This window comes from Chenopodium album, chromosome 2 (assembly GCF_948465745.1).
Source record: "Chenopodium album chromosome 2, dcCheAlbu1.1, whole genome shotgun sequence".
In the NCBI taxonomy this organism is placed as follows: domain Eukaryota; kingdom Viridiplantae; phylum Streptophyta; class Magnoliopsida; order Caryophyllales; family Amaranthaceae; genus Chenopodium; species Chenopodium album.
The window spans coordinates 38,698,900-38,720,022 of record NC_137835.1 but is presented as its reverse complement, the minus strand read 5'-3'; the positions used below and the strand labels follow the sequence as shown (position 1 = coordinate 38,720,022).

Sequence of the window (21,123 nt, the reverse complement as noted above, 5' to 3'; positions counted from 1 at the left end):
TGGCATGATTTGCATTTCGAACATCTTTAGCAATGTCACATCGACAAGAACGTACTCAAGGCTTACTAGATAGGATCTTGATAGTTGCTCGATTCAAAATTGTTCTAAGACAAGCAAGTCTTACTTGTTGAAACCGACAAAGAAAAGAGCTATTGTTCTTGGTATAGACAATTGACTCCGAAGGCTAAAGAGGATTCAATTACTTCAACGTTTCACGAAAAATAATTTGAAAGGATATGGATGTATTCATCAAATGTGAACAAACTTGACTTGAGTAGCTCAAGAGTCCAGTGAAGTACAGAATTGACTTGGCAAGATACCAAAACATCTAGATAAGATCGAGTGATTTTTTCTTGAGCCAAGCATAACCATCTCAGAGTTATGAATGGAAATTTTCATAAATAAGTTCATAAAGAACATGGTATGTCCTCATGGAGACCTCGATGTCATTTAAAAATGACTCGAATGATGATGGTTCACAACCCTTCCTATAAAGTTCTTAAAGATTTGCACAAATGACTAATGTTACACTAAACAAAATATCGAAGCTAAGAAAGGTTGCCATATTCAGTTATGGATAGAAATAACTTCTAAATGTCTTTTCAAGTATATGTCTAAGGCTCTTAGTCTTAGTGGGAGCTCACTGGCTCAGTGGGAGCTAAGTGACTCAATGGGAGTTCACCGGCTAAGTGAAGATAGGTGGCTCAGTGGGAGCTTAGTGGCTTATTAGAGGCTAAGATAGCTCAAGTGGGAGCTAACTGTTTGTTTCACAACGAACTTTTACCCAAAGACAATATACATGTCTCTTTGAAGGCATTCAAGTGAGACTACGGGCATTACCTCCACAACCTACTTGAGAACATAATGTTTGTTGCTCTAAGTGGTGTCTTTCTGGAAAGTAACACATTTCCAAAACGACAAGTGGGAGGAAAATGAACTCGATGTCCATCGAGCTTAGCAACAAACTAAAACTGAGAGTACTGAGAATCTCGTAAGACCTTAAAAGGACTTCATGAGAATGCTTGATCAAGAATACTCAAAAGGACATTACAAGTGCCTTAAAAGAGAATTCATTACTCACAAAACATCAGAAATGTTGGAGTAAGATCAACATAATAAAAGGGCTTTGGAAGCGCCTTGAAACTTAGTGTTTAATGTAATTGCCCCGTATTGGTATAGAATTCACCAAAGGCTTGGATTGAATCCTATAAATTTCTATTAATTTAGAAATAAACCTAAAACTTACAAGCATACTATTTATTATTAGTTAAGTAATGAATAGTGTATTGAAAGATAGCTATGACAAATCCAAATTCCGAATAATGGTTAGAGGCCATGAAAATCCGAAACAGGCCCCATGTTTGAAAATCATGTTTGAAACTTGATTAATTTGCATGAAAGGTGAAAGACCCATCGATTGCAAATAAGTTTTCAAGTAGAAAACTAACAAATGTGAAAATGTATATGCATACATAGCTAGATTGGTTGAAAAGGATATAATTAAATTCACGAAATTGATTTTAACACAAACCCATTCACCAATCGGAATGCTTAAGTCTTTTCGTGATTGATCTAGCAAAATTGAACATATGACATATGGCAAAATAGATACCTAAACCGCCTTCCCAAAATAGGATTTTGGAAGTGACTATAGGATAGTCTAAGGGTTTTGAAAATCTAAATAATGCTAGATTTGAAAGCAAGCTCAAGGAATCCGTAATGGGATTAAAGGAAGCATTGCATATAGGAATTGGAACGTGTTTTCTCATAAAGTTAATAAGAGGACTGGCTTATGGATAAAACATAGAAATTCTGATGAATAAGAAGTTTAGTGGGAGCAACAGTAAAGGTCCAACGAGAAGTTTACGAACTCTATTGTGAAACAACTATCAAATGCTAAATGTTTAAATTTGAAAGTATTTTGACAATGGACTAAGCTAAAGGCGATACATAGTATACATATTGGGAATTAAGTTCTATGGTATAGACTTAATTAAATGTTTAAACGAGTAAAGGAATTTACCGTATTAAACATACAGGACTTTAAAAGGCTTTCGACCCATATGTATAAAACTAAGTAAATGTTTGAACTAAGTATAAGCTAGGCTAAATAGTAAGTCAAACAATAAAGACTCTAGTAAGAGACTTTCAACCATATCACATAGCAAATAATTTAGCAAAGACTCAGTGAAACTGAATGAGCTAAAATGTCACATGGATGGAATAAGATTGAGAATTACTTTGCAATTTAATCACTCAAATACGCTTTGATATGGAATCGTCACACGACTTACTTGCTTAGAGCATGTAAAGTATGTATGTAGTACCAATCAACCTGAATCTATGTAATAGATCGTTAGATTGTGGCCAAGAAAATCCAAAGTACTTGGATAAGTAACAGGATGAGTTATTGACTTGTGGAAACAAATACAATTTGAGAATTGATGTTGCAAGCACAAACCTTAACAAGAATTAGATCCTTAACAAGGAAGTCGTTTATAAGCACGAGCTAACAATAAGTCGTGTGATGTATCCATTTTATATAGTATTTTACCCCCGTCCCTTGGTCATAATTAGTAGTGTTTTTGGCTCTTTAGAGCCACTTTTATTACTAATTGGTGTTTTCTAGTGTTTTCGTAGATTTGGTTGACTTTTGCAGGGATTTATGTTTTTGGAGTATTTTCCCGAGATGATTAGGAGCAATCACGAGCACTGGAGAAGCACGACCAGATTTTATAGCCCAGGGCCGGTTGGAGCCATCGAACCGGTGATTAAGGGCTCGGTAGAGGTGATACCGGGGCGTCTGGACCGAGTATTCAAGACCCAAAGAGGAAACCTAGATTGGCCCGAAGAATTGGAGCCCAATCGAAGTCCAAATATTGGCCCAAATGATCCGCCCGGCCAAAAAGGCTGGCGTCCGGAGGCGCGCCCGGCCGGGCGGGAGGAGCGCCCGGTGACGCGCCCGGCCGGGCGCGAGATAGCTATTAAAGATAAAAAGGCGCGCCCGATCGGGCGCGTGTTTATCTAGGAAACAATTAGAGTCGTTTTATTTTGTTTTAGTTTAGGATTTTTGTACGGAGTATAAATACTCCTCCGTAATACAATTTTAGGACGACTTCTTTTCTCTTAATCCTTTCTCCTAGACTTTCTCTCTCTACTTAGTTTTCTCTCTCTTAATCTCTCTCTAAACCTTTGTTATTATTTCTTTAATTAATTCCAGAATTGTTTTGGTAACGATTTCTCTTCCCTTAATCTTAGTTCTTTATTTTATCCTTTTGATCATGATTTATTTCATTGCTTTGCTTAGTTTATATTTAATTATGTGTGAGTAGTTTAATTTCTAGGGTTTATGGGGATCTAATAAATAATATGAAGGGGTAATTTATTGTTGTTGATTATCAATGCTAGATTAATTTCCTATTGATTGATTTAATGCTCTGTGACTAAATTAGGCCTATCTTTTATGCATGAGTTTGACAATATTGATTCAAGAATCGAGAGATGAGAATTAATGTTTAGGTCTAGTTTCAATAGGCAAGTTAATTTATAAATGGTTAAATCAAGATTCGAGAGATGAGATTTAATACCGGTAAATTAATTGTGTGATTGTAATAAGTAGCGAGAGCCCTTTACAATCTGGTTAATTGATGCATTGATGATTGACTATTATTGATTGTTGGTATTGCATGATGATTTCTTATTGGATTGTTTTAATGTTTTACAATTGCGGCTTGTAAAAGTATAGCAATATTAAATTGATGAATCGAGCAGATGTTAATTTGATATTAAAGGCTATTTTCGATAAGAACTTAGATCTAGTAAATTGCGAGAGCCTGTTAGATCTATGTTGATTAATAAATTGCGAGAGCCTGTTAATCATGTTATTTATGCAATGTCAATGATTGATTACCCTATTTTACCCCGGAGTATTATTTATTGGTGAACCTATGCCCTAGATCCTTTTATATATTATTTTCTCCCTTTTCCTACTCTTTTTAGTTTAGTTTCATATTCAACTTTTAATATTGGTTACTTAAATAATTTAGATTATAATATTTAATTAGGAGTAAAAAGACTTGTTTCCCTGTGGAGATCGACCCTACTTCCCTATCTACTTTAGTTAGTGAATTAGGTAATTATTTTTGATTAGGGGATACGACTTTACCCTGTCATCGTGGCTTGAGAATGGTAACATGGATGTGAATCCATGTGTAATGTGCAGGAATTTCAGGAAAATTTCCATGATCACAAGTGATTAGGGTATCCCAAATCATTGTGAGCCGTTTGGAGTGAAACCCAAGCAAAGCATCATCAGGAAGTCTACTAAAATATATGTTGAGAATATTGTTGCCTTGATGGAGAAAATAAAGAAGATGTTCTATGGAAAGTTCGTTGTTGAACGTTAATGATTGTAGGCTGTCAAGTTTAAGGTCTCAATCATGAAAATGAGTGGGAGCCATCACTTGGACAATAAATCCTAAATCACATATAATCCATGACACTCTAAAATTTGATCATCTTATTATGAAAGTGATCAGTAATGAAGATGCTAAGATTAGAAAAGTAGTTATAACTAAACCTATGCAATAAGTGAACGACAACATTTACAATTGCATGAAAGAAATCAAGCATATTAGATACGGGTGTGATTTCTATAGATGTTTTATAAAGAGTGATACTCTTAAAAAATTCGGAAAAAACCAATTATCATAAGATGAACCATTCAGGTTTTGGAGTAATTTAAAATTTCATGCAAATTTTTTATCACTCCGTTTTCTATTTAATTGTGGTTTAGAATTAAATAATGAGTCCATTCGATTTTAAAGAATATTCAAAATAGGGTATCAAGACAATGTCTTGGATAAAGAAATACCTATTAAGTGAACATTGAATATTTTAATCGAAAATATCCCTAATCAAGGTTGTTTATATGATGGACGATTAATGACCAATAGAGATTAGTGTGTAGTATGATTTATGGCACCGTTTCTTGTGCTATGATGATATAAATCATTTGCACAGGTATTGGTTTAGAACCATACTGGATTGACCTATGAGAATACTTTAAGAGATTCAAAATCGTCATAAGTATATTTCTCATTATTGATATCGAAACTCCTTTCCTTGACCATGAGTATTGTGAGGTCTCTTATTTAAGTACTAGTCCGTTTTTGATGTCGGTCAAACATCTGCTGTAATTGAGGATTATAATGACGGCTATCAGGCGGCTAGGTCCTCTCAGTAAGAGAAGCTACATTATAAGACTTGGAATGTCCCCCTACTAATAATAGGGAACATGTCTTGTTTTTTACAAGGTCTCTCGAATAGCGAGACTGTGAAAATGCATGGCCCTGCTCAGATGGATTTTAGAAATCATCTGCTTATTAACAGTCAAACTCGGATTTCGAGAAACACTTCTGGACATAACAATGAATAACGAATAATCTTACCCTGTAGTTCATGAAGAGACATAGGAAAGGGGCTAAACACTTAATGCTCACTTGTGCGGAAGGACAAGTGGGAGATTGAAAGGAATCACTACAACAAATTAACCTTTGTTCCACGTGTAAAATTGTGGCACAAGTTTTAAATTTCCATGGCTATGCAATTTAGCCACGAGAATTTTGAAATTCGTTCCTGTGGCACTTTAATACCCGAATATTTTATGATTTTATATATTATATTTTATAAAAAAAATTGTTATTTTTATTTATTAAATAACTTTCCTAATCTCATATTTTTTTTATTTTAGAGTTTGTAAAGTTTTAAAACCCTATCTTGTTTAAATAGCACTGTACAATTCAAAACGTATATAAACTATTTTAAACCCTAAAAATATTCTTAACTCTTAAAAGATATTTTATTTAAAAAAAAAAAAAAAAAAAAAAAAAAGGCTTGCCGTACAAGTTGGTTTGTGCATTTGTGTGTGACTTTCATAATCTAACCCCAATTTGATTCTTCTTAAAAGTTTCTTTCCTTTTCTAATCTCCATGATAACATTTGAGAAATCAATAATTACTTTCTCCCAACTTGCAATTAATGTGCGTGAATTGTGAAGGTGGAGTGCCTTGCCTATTTTTTGCCTAAGGTAATCACACGATATTAATTAATTTTTTTTTGATTTGTTTGATTATAAATTGTTAGTATTAATTGTACTCCGTATTGTTATGTGTAAATTTTATAATTTGTGAATTATATATGATCATGATTTATATGTATATGATTAGTGTGTGGTATTATATGATTTAATTGTCGCATTGATTGATTGTGTTATTTCTAGGGTTTTTAATGTTGTTGTTATAGGGAGTATGGTTTTATCGAGGTTTTAGGGTTGTTAATGCAGAGTATTGTTTTTGGGTTGAGATATGATTATATTTGGGTTATTAGTATGTGTTTTAAGAGTTGAGATATTATGAATCGAATTTTTATGTTAATTGGGAACATGTGCCTTTATTGAGATACTATTTAGTGTTTATGAAAAATTATTTGATCGATGTATGAGATCAAAAGGTTGAGGATTATTATTTTGTTATTGGTTTGAGGATCGGCGTTATAGACCTTAGTCCTTGGCATGTTGGTAATGAGATAATGATCATGAGTTAAGAATGAGGTACAATCTTTATTATTTATTTTTCTATGGTCCCCTACTGTGGGAATTGGCCCGTATGTGGTCTGGTTCAAGGTGTTTTCTGGTTATTGGGTGTATTCAAGTTTTTATACTTGTTGGTTTTATTCGAATTACTCATGTCCAAGGCTAGGTATAAAACAAAGAGCATGACACACTTATGGGTTGTATGAATTAATTGAGTAAAAGTTCGTATTATTATTCGAGGTTGAGTTGATAAAAGTTATTTTTCATAGTACAATGTGTAATGTAGTTTCGAACTACATTGTTTAATTGAGCTAGTATTGTCTATTATTCAAATATACTCTATATTCTGATAAGTGGTGATTACTCAGCTTTTGCTGACGTGTGTGTTATTTTGTTTTGCTACTTGTGTTTGCGGCCATGTCTTTTTCTTATGGTGGCCCTCCGACGATCTATTTTGGAATTTGTCCTTAATGGTGAGCAGTCAAGATTTTCTAAGCAGGTTTATCAAGTGACCGTAGCTAAGGAGTCAAGTGTTTCGATTAGTTTGTTATAACGAGTTTATAAAGTTGTACAAATAGCTCACTTAGAGTTATTGGGTTGTAATTATTGGGATTTTTGTAAGCCTTAACACTTGACAGGTTGTTGAGCGTGGCGGTAATACCTCCGATTTAGGTGTATGCTTCCGCAATTTTATTTAAAGGTTGTTTATTTTTCCTTTAATTCTTATTTATTTTCAATTAGTAAATCGGGGGTGTTACAGGCACAAGAGGTCGTGGCTAGGAATTTGCCACAGGAAAACGAATGTCATGGCAAATTCCGAAAACAAATTCTCTTGCCACAAATACTTGCGTGGTTAACAAATTACTTGCCACAAATTCTACCGCGGCTAATAAACTTTGTTGCCACAAATAGTCAACAACTACCGTGGCTAATAAACTATATTGACATGGCTAATAAGCTGCTTTTTTTCCCCACAAATATCACCTTGTCAACTAATGTAGCAATTAAAAGTACAAATACACAAAACTCAAATATTTTTATTAATATTTTGTGAATTTACACTTATCATCTCATCAAAAAAAAAAATTGAAAAAAATTACAATTAGAGTACGCTATAATTGGAGCAGCAAGACTCATCAAAAGCAGCAGCAATGTCCAACCAAGAGCACCATTGTCCAGCAATTAGTTTATCTTCACAGGGCAGTCTTCTGTTCCAGAGGCTTCACCTTTAAGCATAGCTTTCTGCAAATCATTATGCCAGCCAATGGTATTTAAGACAAATGCAAGAACCACCAAAATATTACAAGACAACATTCAAAACCATGAGAATTTGTTAAAGCAGTGTGGGCTTATGACACACATAAATCTCTACCCTAATAGGGCCTAAAATATTTGGTCAAATGTCAAAATAGTTGGCTTTAACTCCTCAGAGATCATCACTGATTTCTTATAAATTATGTATTGCACAAGTCAACAACAATCTTATTTCACACAATATATTTCGTATAATTCGATGACTCGACCTTTATTACAAAAAGCACACTAATATATAATAGCCTTGATTAAATTTAATAACGAGAAGCCATCAACTTCTTATAAACCTTAATAAAGAAAGAAGATCAAACATAAAAGAGACTAGAGTCTCATAGCAAATTTATATTTGGAAAATAGTTATGTACAGATTATAACATATTCTCTTTGTTAAATAATTGGTTTGTTTCTCCATATAGTTAGGCACTTAGGCTTACTTAGGCCTTAGGCAAAGCATTCCAATCAGAAACAAAATTATCACAAAGCTTCATAAATCATACCTAAACTAATTCCAACTAGGACAATACAAGATTTACATACAGAGAATTAAGTGAACTCTTTCCTGAATCAGAAACAACTACTATATAATTGCAAGCAAGCAACTAATGAACCTGCATAAATAAGAACTAGATCCCTAGTTATGAATTCAGGAAACTTCACCATCCAGTTCACTAGAAATGTGAGCATATCTGTAGCTGCAAAAAAAAAAGGTTGAATATCAAAATTCAAAAATAGGCCTATACTTGCAGAATCAGAAAATTCAACCGAAAGCTAAAATTCAGCAGCAAACCAATGCTTCCTAGTCCATACAACTATACCAGAGGTTGCATCCCCGGTATTAAAAGCAAAATGATGTCATTGAATATTTGAATACAACCATCCCACTTCAGAAGGATTAAATTGGATGGTGTACTAAATAGACCAAAAACTATAATACTCATTTGTTCATTGAATTCTAACCTTAGCTTGATCAAACAACATCAAATTTCTTTCCACAACCAAAGCACAAGCAAAGGCAATATGACCAGATTTATAATTCAATTAGTCATACAACTAGTTCAAGCCTACGATCATTTACTAACATAAAAAATTAAACTTTATAATCCCCACATATCTCAAGCTAAGATAAAATTACATATGTAAACATAGGCTATTCTCATATTCTAAAAATATTTGAACAGCTAAGGGAAGGCTGATTAAACTAAAACTTTGGTTCCTACTCGAACTAGGAACACGTACTCTCAAGCAAACCTGTAACCATTCTAAGAAATAAATAACGAATAAAATCACATGTTTGACAGCATAACAACAGTTTGCAGGGAAATTATAAAGTAAAATGTGATACAATAGCATTGAATTTAAGCTATCACATGATAAACACTAATAATAATCAGGTTTTTAATTATTAAATTCTTAACAATAAAAATCAAATTTCATAAAAACTACATATATATATACTTTGCAGAATTATCAACTTCATTACTTAAATAAACTAAGTAATTTAATATAAATCAACAAATCACCCATAAAACAAGAACTAAAATTCCCAAAATCTGAAAATCCCCAAACACAAACCTTAACCAAAAATCCCCTCAATCAACTGAATTAAACAAACCAAGTTAATTAAACTACCGAAAAACCAGCCATATCAAAAGAGGAGAGACACATAGATAATTAAAGATAAAAGTTGGGCAAAAAATGAGTGAAACCCTAACCTTGCTCAATCGTTGAAAAAGGAAGATATAGAGAAGGATTTGACTTCCTTCGATTGTATTCTACGGTGATGGAGGAGGTGGATACGATTGGTTAGCGGTGGAAGTTGTCAGTCTTCAAAGGAGACAAGCGCCGGCGGCAAATTGAGGGAGGCAGCGTGGGCGAAGATGGAGTTCTGGGAGCGCGAAGGCGGACGAGGCGTCGTGGAGTCGACGGCGATGGAGTGGGCATCAGTGGATGTGGCGGTTGTACGTGGTGTTGAGAAGTGAGAAGTGAGAATGAGGAAATTTAGGACTTTTCTATTAATTTTTTTTGAAGGATGGGACTTTTCTAGTTTTGTAAACTTAAGTCACAACTCTTTACGAGTAGGCGACTGTTACTAGGGTCTTTTTAATTTTTGTTTGTTTTTTTTTTTTTTTTTTCTTTTTTTTTTTCTTTTTTTTTTTGTTTGTAAAATGTCATTATTATTGTAAAAAAAAGTCATTAATTACTAAGGTTCTGTTCACTTTTAATTAATTTCAGTTCAGTTCAGTTCATTTCAGCTCCAATCAGTTCAGTTAATTTCAGCTCCAATCAGTTCAGTTCATTTCAATTCAGTTCAGCTTCTAATTTCCCTCTCTCATAAAATATTCATTTCAACTCAGTTCAGTTCAGTTCAGTTCAGTTCACTTCAGCTCCAATCATTTCAATTCAGCTCAGTTCAGTAAATGTGAACAGGCCCTAAAGCATCACTTTGTCAGAAAAAGAAAAATAAAAAGCACCGGTTTGAACTGATGCCCTTTTACTTACAAGGGTACCAGTTTTTGTGAAAAGAGACATGGATAATGGGGTTTTGAACAAGTGCCCTTTTACTTACAACTTTACAAGGGTACCTATTTTTGTAAAAGAGACATGGAGAATGGCGTTTGATCTCCAATCATGTAGCTTTATAATATAATTAAATATTATAGGGGTTGAGTTTTTTTTTTTTTTTTTTTTTTTTAACTAGTGCATTCATTAAAAAAAAATTCTATTATTGACTAATTTGTATTATGTTTGATATTTTATTTTGTATCAATTAGTGCTTAACGAATTTCTAATATCTTCAAGTTTTTTTTTAAGAAAATGTTGTAACATGGCTAATTCATGGTATTTAATTTAATTATCATGTAAATATATACATTTTTGTTCTCATTCCCTCCTCTTTCTCACTAACTCTTGTCCTTGTACAACCTAGCAAATGATTGATGCCAACAAAGATACAATTAAGGAGGATTGGCCATGCAAATATATATTATTAACAAAGTTATGGTATGTAATGATTTCCTCTTTTTCCATGGGATGAGCAGATCTAGCTACGAAATTTATTTTGTTGCAAAAATCGTGGCATAAGTATATGATTATCACGGGATAATTATAAAATGTAGGGAAATTCTCTTTGGTAGACCTGTACTATCAAAAATTCTCAGTGGTAAAAAGCCAAAAAACTTATTTGCTTCCATTCAAGAAGCGCCTGTTCCTGATGGTTCGGCGTGCCTGTCGACTCGTGAGCAAACGCCTACAGTAATTCTCTACCTTTTAGTTCCGAGAGGTAGATCTCGCAAAGCTTAGGCTAAAGTGAAATTTTACGCAACACCTACGCAGTACAATTTTGCGTCGTTCGATACACCATTTGCATTTTTACGTTGCATGAAAACGCCTTCCTTTTTGCTTCGAACGTGAAAAAAGAAGAAAAACCCGGACATTTTTAACGTCAATACAGTAAAATGACAAACCTGTCTATGGGTGCTTTTACGTAAATCACCAACACGGAACACCCTAAGGCACTCTTACGAAAAACGTTTAAAATGTATGCTTGGGGAAGACACAAAGCATGGTGTGCATGCAAGAATGATGCAAAAAACTAACAAAGAAGAAAACAACCTACTATATGCAAAGCAATTTAAAAATATTTTGATAATTTGCGCGCCATTACGTCTAATAACGAGCAAAAACCGTTAAAAAATTATCAAACAGATCAAAATCAAGATTCCGGTCATTTTAGTGACCAATATCCACGTGCAACTCAGTGGGTCGCGCTGGCCAGGCGCGCACATCGGTCTGAGTTGTGCTGGTATGTCACACGCAACAGATCCAGTTGCGCGCGACATTTATGTCAGTAAAATGAAATCGCTGAGCGCGATTTTCATTTCGCTCGTTGTTTCTCCTTCCTTCGCCATTTTCGCACCTTTCTCTCTCTAGGAAGCTCGGATTTTCTTGTTTTTCGAAGATAAAGGAAGTAGATCTTGTCCGTTATTCATATTTCCCGTAATCCAATGTAAGTTTTTTGTTATTTTTCGTTTGGTTTAGGCTTAATTGGGATGATTTTCGAACCGTTGAACCCTAAATTTCGAATTTGGGGGGTTTTTTTATTGGGTCCATTATTCTTGAAATTGTCTGTTCCATGTTTTTATACTATGTTTAAGGAGTGTTTTGCAACAAATTCCATGAAAAATGGTTATGTATTGAACCTCATATGATCATTTCTTTGTTCAAGTTCGTTCTTGCCCTTTTTCTTCGAATTTTGCTTGATTTTATTGCTTTTTCTCGCTTATTTTGGTTATAATTGATGATTATGAAGTAGATTATAGTGATGGAACCAATATTACTTCATAATTCATTTTTGCGAATTTTGATTGTTGAAAAATGGCGCGAAACATGCTCTTACCTTATTCTTGCCATGTTCAAACTTCAAAATTGTTTGGTAGATGATAATCATGTTCATATTACGTTATTCGTCCAAAAGTAGTTGATTCTTTGAGATTTTGAAATATAATCCTTTGAATACTTAGTTGAAACTTGTATAGGATGGCTTTTGTGGGTGTTAGAAGCCCCCATTAACTAAGTTTTACTGCAGGTATCGTAGCCCCCAAGTATGAGTGACATTCGATTTTCGTGTTTGCCTATCGACATCTGTTATGCTACTGAAATGGATCTAGAATACGTATATAAGTTTAGTTTAGGAAATAAAGTAAACTTATAAAGAAATTTTATCCATCATAGCATGGACTCGCCTCCATTTATTGATGTTGAGGAGATTTTAGGTGGTCCTGACGAGGCGGTTTGCCCTCGAAAGAGGGTGACCCGTGTAGACACCTAAAAATGTCTCCCCAAAACCAAACCCGATGATGAACAACCTTTCACCGCCACTATTGGTCGGGTTTAGTATTTAATCCCGAGAGTGCTTAAAAAATCGTATTTTATTAAATTCATATTTTTGAACAGTCCATGGATTAGTCTTGATGTTTGGTAAAAGCATAGTTTTAATTTCAGCCCAAACTTATTAATTAATTTTTAGCCCAAACCTTTTTTATTTTATTGTTTTATTATTTATTTTTGGCCCAAACCCTTTATTTATTTTTATTTAATTATTTTCTTATTTTAGCCCGAATAATAAAAAGCCAGAAAAGGCCCGAAATTATCAATCGGCACTTAAAATGCCGAAGGAAATTAGGGTTAAAAATGTATTTAGACGGAAAAACAGGCTGGAATTTCCCGCGCCACGGCAGGTACCTACCGTGACACGGGACATTCCGTGTCTTTTCCGCGTAAACCTTTAACGCGTTTTTTATCCCGTTTTCTGAAAAATTCCCGCGTCACACCAAAAATGTACCGTGTCACGGGAAAGTGTACCGTCTGACGGTGGAGCTTCCCGTGTCACGGTACAGTTTGACCGTGTCACGGGATACTTTTTTAGGGTTTTTTTTTATCATTTTAGGGTTCCGTGTGCTCCCTCAGCACATTTTCCCTATAAATACCCCCCTCATTTCTGATGAACGGGGCACCGAGTAATTCTTTAATTTAATTTTCTCTCTTCTATGCTTTAGCCTAAACACTAGCCTACCCCTTTTCTACTTCAAAATTCCTTCTTCAAGTACTCAAAGGAGTCCATACTTTACTCGTGGTTCTATCCTTAAGCCAAGGCGTGAAAGGTAGAACTGTTTGAGGGTTTGGCCCCAAATCTACCTTACTTTATTTAATTTAATTTAATTATTGCTTTATTATTTCCTTGAAGTTACTAACTCGTTTATTATTTTGTAGTTGCAAACAAACAGAATCAAAGTAAGGATCATGCTCCTTTTATTTTTATTATTTTTCTAACGATTTTATGTTGTTGGAATTGTGATTAAATGGGTTATAATATTAATGTTGTTTTATTATATTTATGATCACCATATTGCATGTTTAAAGGGAATATGTAATTGAACATCACGCCTAATAAGATAATTTGGACAACCGGTTTAGGGTCTTTTTAATCTTATTATTAATTGAAGTGATCACCAATATTTTAGAATTATGTGTGCATTAATATTAAACCAATTTAGTTAAATAGTAGTTTGGAGCAAATTGAATTATTGTTTGTATGCCTTTAAGATCACAGGAATACTTTTCACTATAAGAATCGAGTAGAGGCCAATACGGGCGAATGTGACTCCATGACTCACTTCGTACCATCATCCCCGATCCTCCTTTCGTGGTTCCGAACCATATGGAGTTAGTAATCTCATGGATTATGAATGGGGTGTAACCTTCACGGGTCAATCGTTGTTGCCTATCGTTGTCCCTTATCGTGGTTGCCTTAAATGATCCGTGAACGGTTTACAAGTTCCTTAAAAACTTGTTGGCGGCTCCCTACTTTGCTTTGTCCCTAATCGTAATGTCAATTCCCACTTCCTATGAGTGCCAAGCATATTCACCATATGTTTTTAACGTAGGCGCAATTCGAGCGACGCCTACAATTTGAAGCCCCCACTTTGACTGAGTTTGTAGAAACGTCAGTTTCGAAAACGATAGTCAAAGTAGCCGATAGGGACGGAGAATGATTTAAGACGTTTTGCGATCCTAAATCACTCTGTATAAGCCGTTACCTGCAGAAAAATGTTAGTTCTACAGATAAAAGGAGTAAAGGGATAGAATACGTATCTGACACCAGTGTATCGGTGACAAATGAGTTTGGTATTTTCCTATGCTTGAAGGAATCCACCGGATGACGTTTGTTGAAATGCTTTCCATGCTTGAGGAAAGCCGACTGATGAGTTTGGTAGCTTTCTAAGCCTGAAGAAAGCTACCGGATAATACTTTCCATGCCTGAGGAAAGTCGATGAACGAATTTGGTGTCATTCTATGCTTGAATAATTTCACCAATAATGCCTTCCATGCTTGAGGAAAGCCAACAAAGGAATTTGGTGGTTTTCTATACTTGAAGAAAAATCCACCGATAACGCTTTCCAAGCCTGAGGAAAGCCGACTTGGCGGTTTTCTATACTTGAAGAAAAATCCACCGATAACGCTTTCCAAGCCTGAGGAAAGCCGACTTGGCGGTTTTCTATACTTGAAGAAAAATCCACCGATAACGTTTTCCAAGCCTGAGGAAAGCCGACTGATGAATATGGTGTCATTCTATGCTTGAAGAATTCCACCGATAATGCCTTCCATGCTTGAGGAAAGCCGATTTGGCGGTTTTCTATACTTGAAGAAAAATCCACCGGATAATACTTTCCATGCTTGAGGAAAGTCGAAAGATGATGAGATTGCAAGTCTCTGTGTATCGAGAACCTTGCGCCGTGAAATGATGGTAGTCCGCTTGTCCCCGGACGTGGGCTGTAGATGGTCCGCTTGTCCCCGGACATGGGCTGTAGATGGTCTGCTTGTCCCCGGACGTGGGCTGTAGATAAGACCTGCAAAAATAAATTTGCCAATGGACTCGTATATACTGTGATTGACTTAACCACTAACTTGACCAAGTTTGACTTGATGTGACATGACATGTGTATGACTTGTGAGTGTGTGTGTGTGTGTGTAGACACAAGCAAACGAAGATGCAAAAGCAAAAATTTTCCGTCAATTTTTGTCATGAGTGGAGGGTACCGACTTTCTCCCGAAAAAGAAAGATGTGAAAACTGAACTTTTATTTTCGAACTTCCTTCGATGAAAACTTGGAAAAAGTTTTTGAACTTCCCCAAAATAAAATAATGAAAAAGGAAATAAGTTTTGAACTTCCTCCTTGAGCAAGACGAAATGAATCGTATGGATTGAATTGCTTGTCCTGAAAATAATGTATGCATGATGCATGTTCTTAGGCCAGGAGGCTAAGGACAATTACATCATGTGACACGATAGATGAATGAACTTAAGTCATGGAGCTAAGCATCATATATGGTGTAAAGAAGCAATTTTGAACGTCACTTAGGTCTGGAAGCTAAGCACGTATAGTGATTATTGCATAATGAACGTTACTTAGGTCAAGGAGCTAAGCACGATATGCTTTGTATGATTAAACATCAGTGATATATAAATGTTTATCAGCACATTATGCGATGCATGAAACAATGAATATTGCTCAGGTCAGGAAGCTAAGCAAGTATACAATGTTTCTTCTACTGAATGTTGTCTTTAAATATGATGAAACATGCACAGTGTTGAAACAAGATTTCATGATAAAGGGCTCTTAAAGGGAAGGATGATGGATATGGATGTGTGAGTGAAGTGTGTGAATGTGATACTAAGGCTGGCTGCAAGGGTTATAGCGATGGAAAGAGATGTGAGAAGAGTTAAAGATGATGACTCTTCAGGCTGGGTAAGCTAATGTGATTTGGGTTCAAGCCCCAAAGTCTAGCTCTAAATGGGTAGGGATAAGCATTGGATATTCTTTGACTCAATCATGCATGGATATAAATATGAATGTGGCCGCACCTCGATGTGAGGTTGCCTATGTGTCCGTTAGTTATCAGGCCGAACGTAGCTCTAACCGAACTTTGCACAAGTGTATGTACACCTCAAAGAGGTCTTTCAAGGGTTGTAATGTGGTTAAGTTGATGGTTTAAGGAAGAAAGGGGTAAAAGGCTCAAGGCCCGAGAGAATCCCCAAGATGTGTAATTTTGAATTTGAAAATTTTGAATTTTGCAAGTTTATTTTCAACTTTTTTTTTTGTTTTGAATTTCTTTTTTTCTCTTTTTTTTATTCTTTTGAATCAATGTAGACAATCTCAGATCATGCGGTCCATCACTCACTTAGCATTCATGTTTCTCAGGCACGGTACCAAGCACTCGATGAGAGACGCAATTTGAGACGTGTTCATATCAAAGACATTGGAACACTTGCCTTTAGACATTGTTTTATTGTTGCTTTGCTGCTTTTTTTTTTTTTTTTTTTTACTTGCTTTTTGAATGTTATAAAATTACACATCTTCCAATCCCAGGGTTAAGTGAATGTGGGTTGAAGAAATGAAGGCCAAACGTTAGACGAGGCTCAAAATGGTTGATGAAGAAATGGAATGTGATTGAACGGTTAACAGGGAATGACATGGTTGCAAAGGTGCCTCAAGTCATTGGTGTACCTTGGGTTTAGTTCGGTAATTGATTTTTTTTTTTATTTTATATTGAGAATGAATGAATGAATGAAAAATTCTATGATCGAGATGTAAAGGAAAATTGCTCATTTTATTAATGGAAAAGGTGAACGAAACACATGAAACATATAAAAAAAATTCAAAGTGGAAAACCTATGCTAGACATGAATGGGGGAATGGAGAAGAATGATAAAGAAAGAAATCAAGAAATCTTGCACGAAGGATCTGTGTGCCTTGTATTCATTACTTCCTGCCGCCTAGAGGGACAGGAAGTTTGTTTGCATCCACCAAGTCTTGAATGACGTCCTTCAAATTCCAACATTGCTCCGTAGTGTGGCCCCTTCCTTGATGGTACTTGCAATGGGCATTGGGATTCCATTTGGCGCACCTTTCTTCAGGTTTTGGCTCTGGAAATGGCCCAATAGGTGTGATGAAGCCTTGACTGTAAAGGCGATCAAAGGCCGCATCATAAGTCATTCTTAAAGGAGTGTAAGTTCTTTTCTTCTTGGGCAATGGAGTATCAAGAGCTAACACTTCATTGAGATCAACTTGGCTTATATTGTTGGTAGTATTTTCGTGCTTAGAAGACGAAGAAGAAGGATGGTCGTTCTTCTTGTTTTTCCAAGTGTTATTATTGTTACTACCACCAGTCTTTATTAGCTCATCCTCGATATTGATGTCGATGTCGTATACAGCTTCGAAAGTGTTCAGTGGAAGAAATTTGAGATGTTCCCTATATTTATGAGTCAGATTTTGAATAAAGAGGCGAACCATCTCTCTTTCTTTAGGGGGATCTACCAAGAGTGAAGCCGTTTCCCTCCACCTGTTTAGATAAGCGGTGAAGCCTTCATTCTCTTTCTGTTTGAGAATGGAGAGTTCACGTTCAGAAGTTTTAGTTTTAATGTTACACTTGTAACGATTCATGGAAACTTTCGGTGACATCTTGCCAAGTCGCAGTACGCTTGGCATCTAGGGAATAGAACCATTGTTGGCAAGCATGTTCTAAGGAGAGAAAGAACACCGTAGGGAAGAGTGTTACGTCCAATCCCTTAAGAGCCATGGTTGCAGAGAACGCCTTCAAATGGAATATTGGATTGTCAGTAGGCTTGAACTTTGGAATATCTGCAGTGGAGAACTTTTCAGGGAGTCTGTCTTTCACATCCAAAGGAGTGGGAGGCCGTTCCACATAAGTGAAATCCTCAGAAATCTTACTCATTTGTTCCTTCAGTTTGTCAAGGGTGGAAATAGTGACCTTGTTTTGTTCCATGGTAGTGACCCTAGTGGTAAGGGTTTGCATCATGGAAGACAGTGCCTCGATGGATTTGTTGATGTTCTCAATATCTTCTTTAGTGGCCATTGTAAGGTGATGAGTAATGGAGATGGCAAAGTTCTCTTTGAACGCCTAGTAGATCTGAGAGATTGTTGCGGTAATGGCTCGAACCGTATTGATCTATCCCTGTTCCTTGACCAAGTACTGTGAAATAAAATAATTCACTTAATTGTTTGACTCATTGCTCAAGATAGGAAAGGAAGGAAAAAAAATAGACATTTGAAAACAGGTGAGAAAACTCCACTCATTTTTTATTATGACGAAAAAAGGGTGCATGAACCTAATATACGATCATAAACGACCTGGTGCATGACTCGAGTCGGAACATAAAGAAAGTGTGTGGAATATACTTGACTCGTGAGTGACTAAGTGATGTCATAAGACTCGGGGTATGATCGTATGGCTAGACATGTGAACAATAACCAAAATGACTGACGCGAGGACCAAATTAACACGGAAGACTTGACTGACACGGTTTTATTTTTTTTTTTTTGGAAAATCCACCGTGTCACGGTGGAAATTGCCGTGACACGGTGAACTTTCCCGTGCCACGGTAAACATTCCCGTGCCACGGTACGGCACGCCGTCAGACGGTGCACTGTACCGTGACACGACAATTTTTTTTTTTTTTTTTTTTGCTAAAATCCACCGTGTCACGGTGGAAATTGCCGTGACACGGTGAACTTTCCCGTGCCACGGTACGGCACACCGTCAGACGGTGCAATGTACCGTGACACGACAATTTTTTTTTTTTTTGGAAAATCCACCGTGTCACGGTGGAAATTGCCGTGACACGGTGAACTTTCCCGTGCCACGGTACGGCACACCGTCTGACGGTGCACTGTACCGTGACACGACAAATTTTTTTTTTTTTTTTTTTGCTAATTACTAAGTGAGTACGGTCCATTGGCAATCATTAGTCATAAAATAATCCACCATAGACAAAGAAAGATCGTTAAGGTTAGGATCAAAACGACCAAACATAAAACATGTAGGCACAATGATGCAAAGAATAGTTCGCAACCTAAGGTCAAGTTCTATGTTCGATTATGGTCAAGTTTATTTGGTGTCAATAGGGTACCATGGTTAAGAGTTTGGACGCGTTAGCAAGGCAGCCTCCCTTGAGGGTGTATGCCAACGGGCGGCTCCGCGAGTTCGTGATGAAATCGAACTCGACTCCATGGTTTGGGTGGATTTAATAACTCGGATGAACCCTTATTGCCATGAGCGTTTTTGGGTTGATAGAGCTTAAATCCCCCGGGGCTAAGACGTATGTAGAACACATACGTTTTTTCAGAAAAATCGAAGGAAGTCGACTGTGAGGAAAGAAAATAAGCCACCGGACTGATTTTAGGACTGCCGTGACACGGCAAAAATTCCCGTGTCACGGTACTGTGCACCGTCAGACGGTGCACTGTACCGTGACATGGCAGATTTTGCCGTGGCACGGTAGTCAGAAGATCTGACTGGTGCCCTTTTTTCCTTCGCGCGCAACCAAGTTATCCAATTTTTCCTACGGGACAGACCTGAATGTGATGTTAAAACGTCTATGCAGATGCAAAAATGCCAAATTAATCACAGGAATATTTTTTTCAAGAATCTTTCAAGTCTCATCCACTCATCTTAATTAAATACCGATCACTCAAATCGATAAATAATCAAGAATCCTCCCCAGTGGAGTCGCCAAATTGTAGGCGTCGCTCGAAGTGCGCCTACGTTAAAAGCATGTGGTGAATATGCTTGGCACTCATAGGAAGTGGGAATTGACATTACGATTAGGGACAAAGCAAAGTAGGGAGCCGCCAACAAGTTTTTAAGGAACTTGTAAACCGTTCACGGATCATTTAAGGCAACCACGATAAGGGACAACGATAGGCAACAACGATTGACCCGTGAAGGTTACACCCCATTCATAATCCATGAGATTACTAACTCCATATGGTTCGGAACCACGAAAGGAGGATCGGGGATGATGGTACGAAGTGAGTCATGGAGTCACGTTCGCCCGTATTAGCCTCTACTCGATTCTTATAGTGAAAAGTATTCCTGTGATCTCAAAGGCATACAAACAATAATTCAATTTGCTCCAAACTACTATTTAACTAAATTGGTTTAATATTAATGCACACATAATTCTAAAATATTGGTGATCACTTCAATTAATAATAAGATTAAAAAGACCCTAAACCGGTTGTCCAAATTATCTTATTAGGCGTGATGTTCAATTACATATTCCCTTTAAACATGCAATATGGTGATCATAAATATAATAAAACAACATTAATATTATAACCCATTTAATCACAATTCCAACAACATAAAATCGTTAGAAAAATAATAAAAATAAAAGGAGCATGATCCTTACTTTGATTCTGTTTGTTTGCAACTACAAAATAATAAACGAGTTAGTAACTTCAAGGAAATAATAAAGCAATAATTAAATTAAATTAAATTAAGTAAGGTAGATTTGGGGCCAAACCCTCAAACAGTTCTACCTTTCACGCCTTGGCTTAAGGATAGAACCACGAGTAAAGTATGGACTCCTTTGAGTACTTGAAGAAGGAATTTTGAAGTAGAAAAGGGGTAGGCTAGTGTTTAGGCTAAAGCATAGAAGAGAGAAAATTAAATTAGAGAACTACTCGGTGCCCCGTTCATCATAAATGAGGGGGGTATTTATAGGGAAAATGTGCTGAGGGAGCACACGGAACCCTAAAATGATAAAAACCCTAAAAAAGTATCACGTGACACGGTCAAACTGTACCGTGACACGGGAAGCTCCACCGTCAGACGGTACACTTTCCCGTGACACGG

The 21,123-nt window shown here is 36.2% G+C and overlaps 1 long non-coding RNA gene across 1 annotated transcript; it reads right to left on the bottom strand.

The window, feature by feature from the left end:
- Positions 1-7,609: 7,609 nt before the first annotated feature.
- Positions 7,610-9,929, bottom strand: LOC145585279 (uncharacterized). The gene is made up of 3 exons (XR_014100621.1): positions 9,619-9,929; positions 8,515-8,598; positions 7,610-7,834 (listed from the first exon to the last, which is right to left on the bottom strand). It is a non-coding gene; the product is annotated as an uncharacterized LOC145585279 (long non-coding RNA).
- Between the last annotated feature and the right edge of the window lie 11,194 nt (positions 9,930-21,123).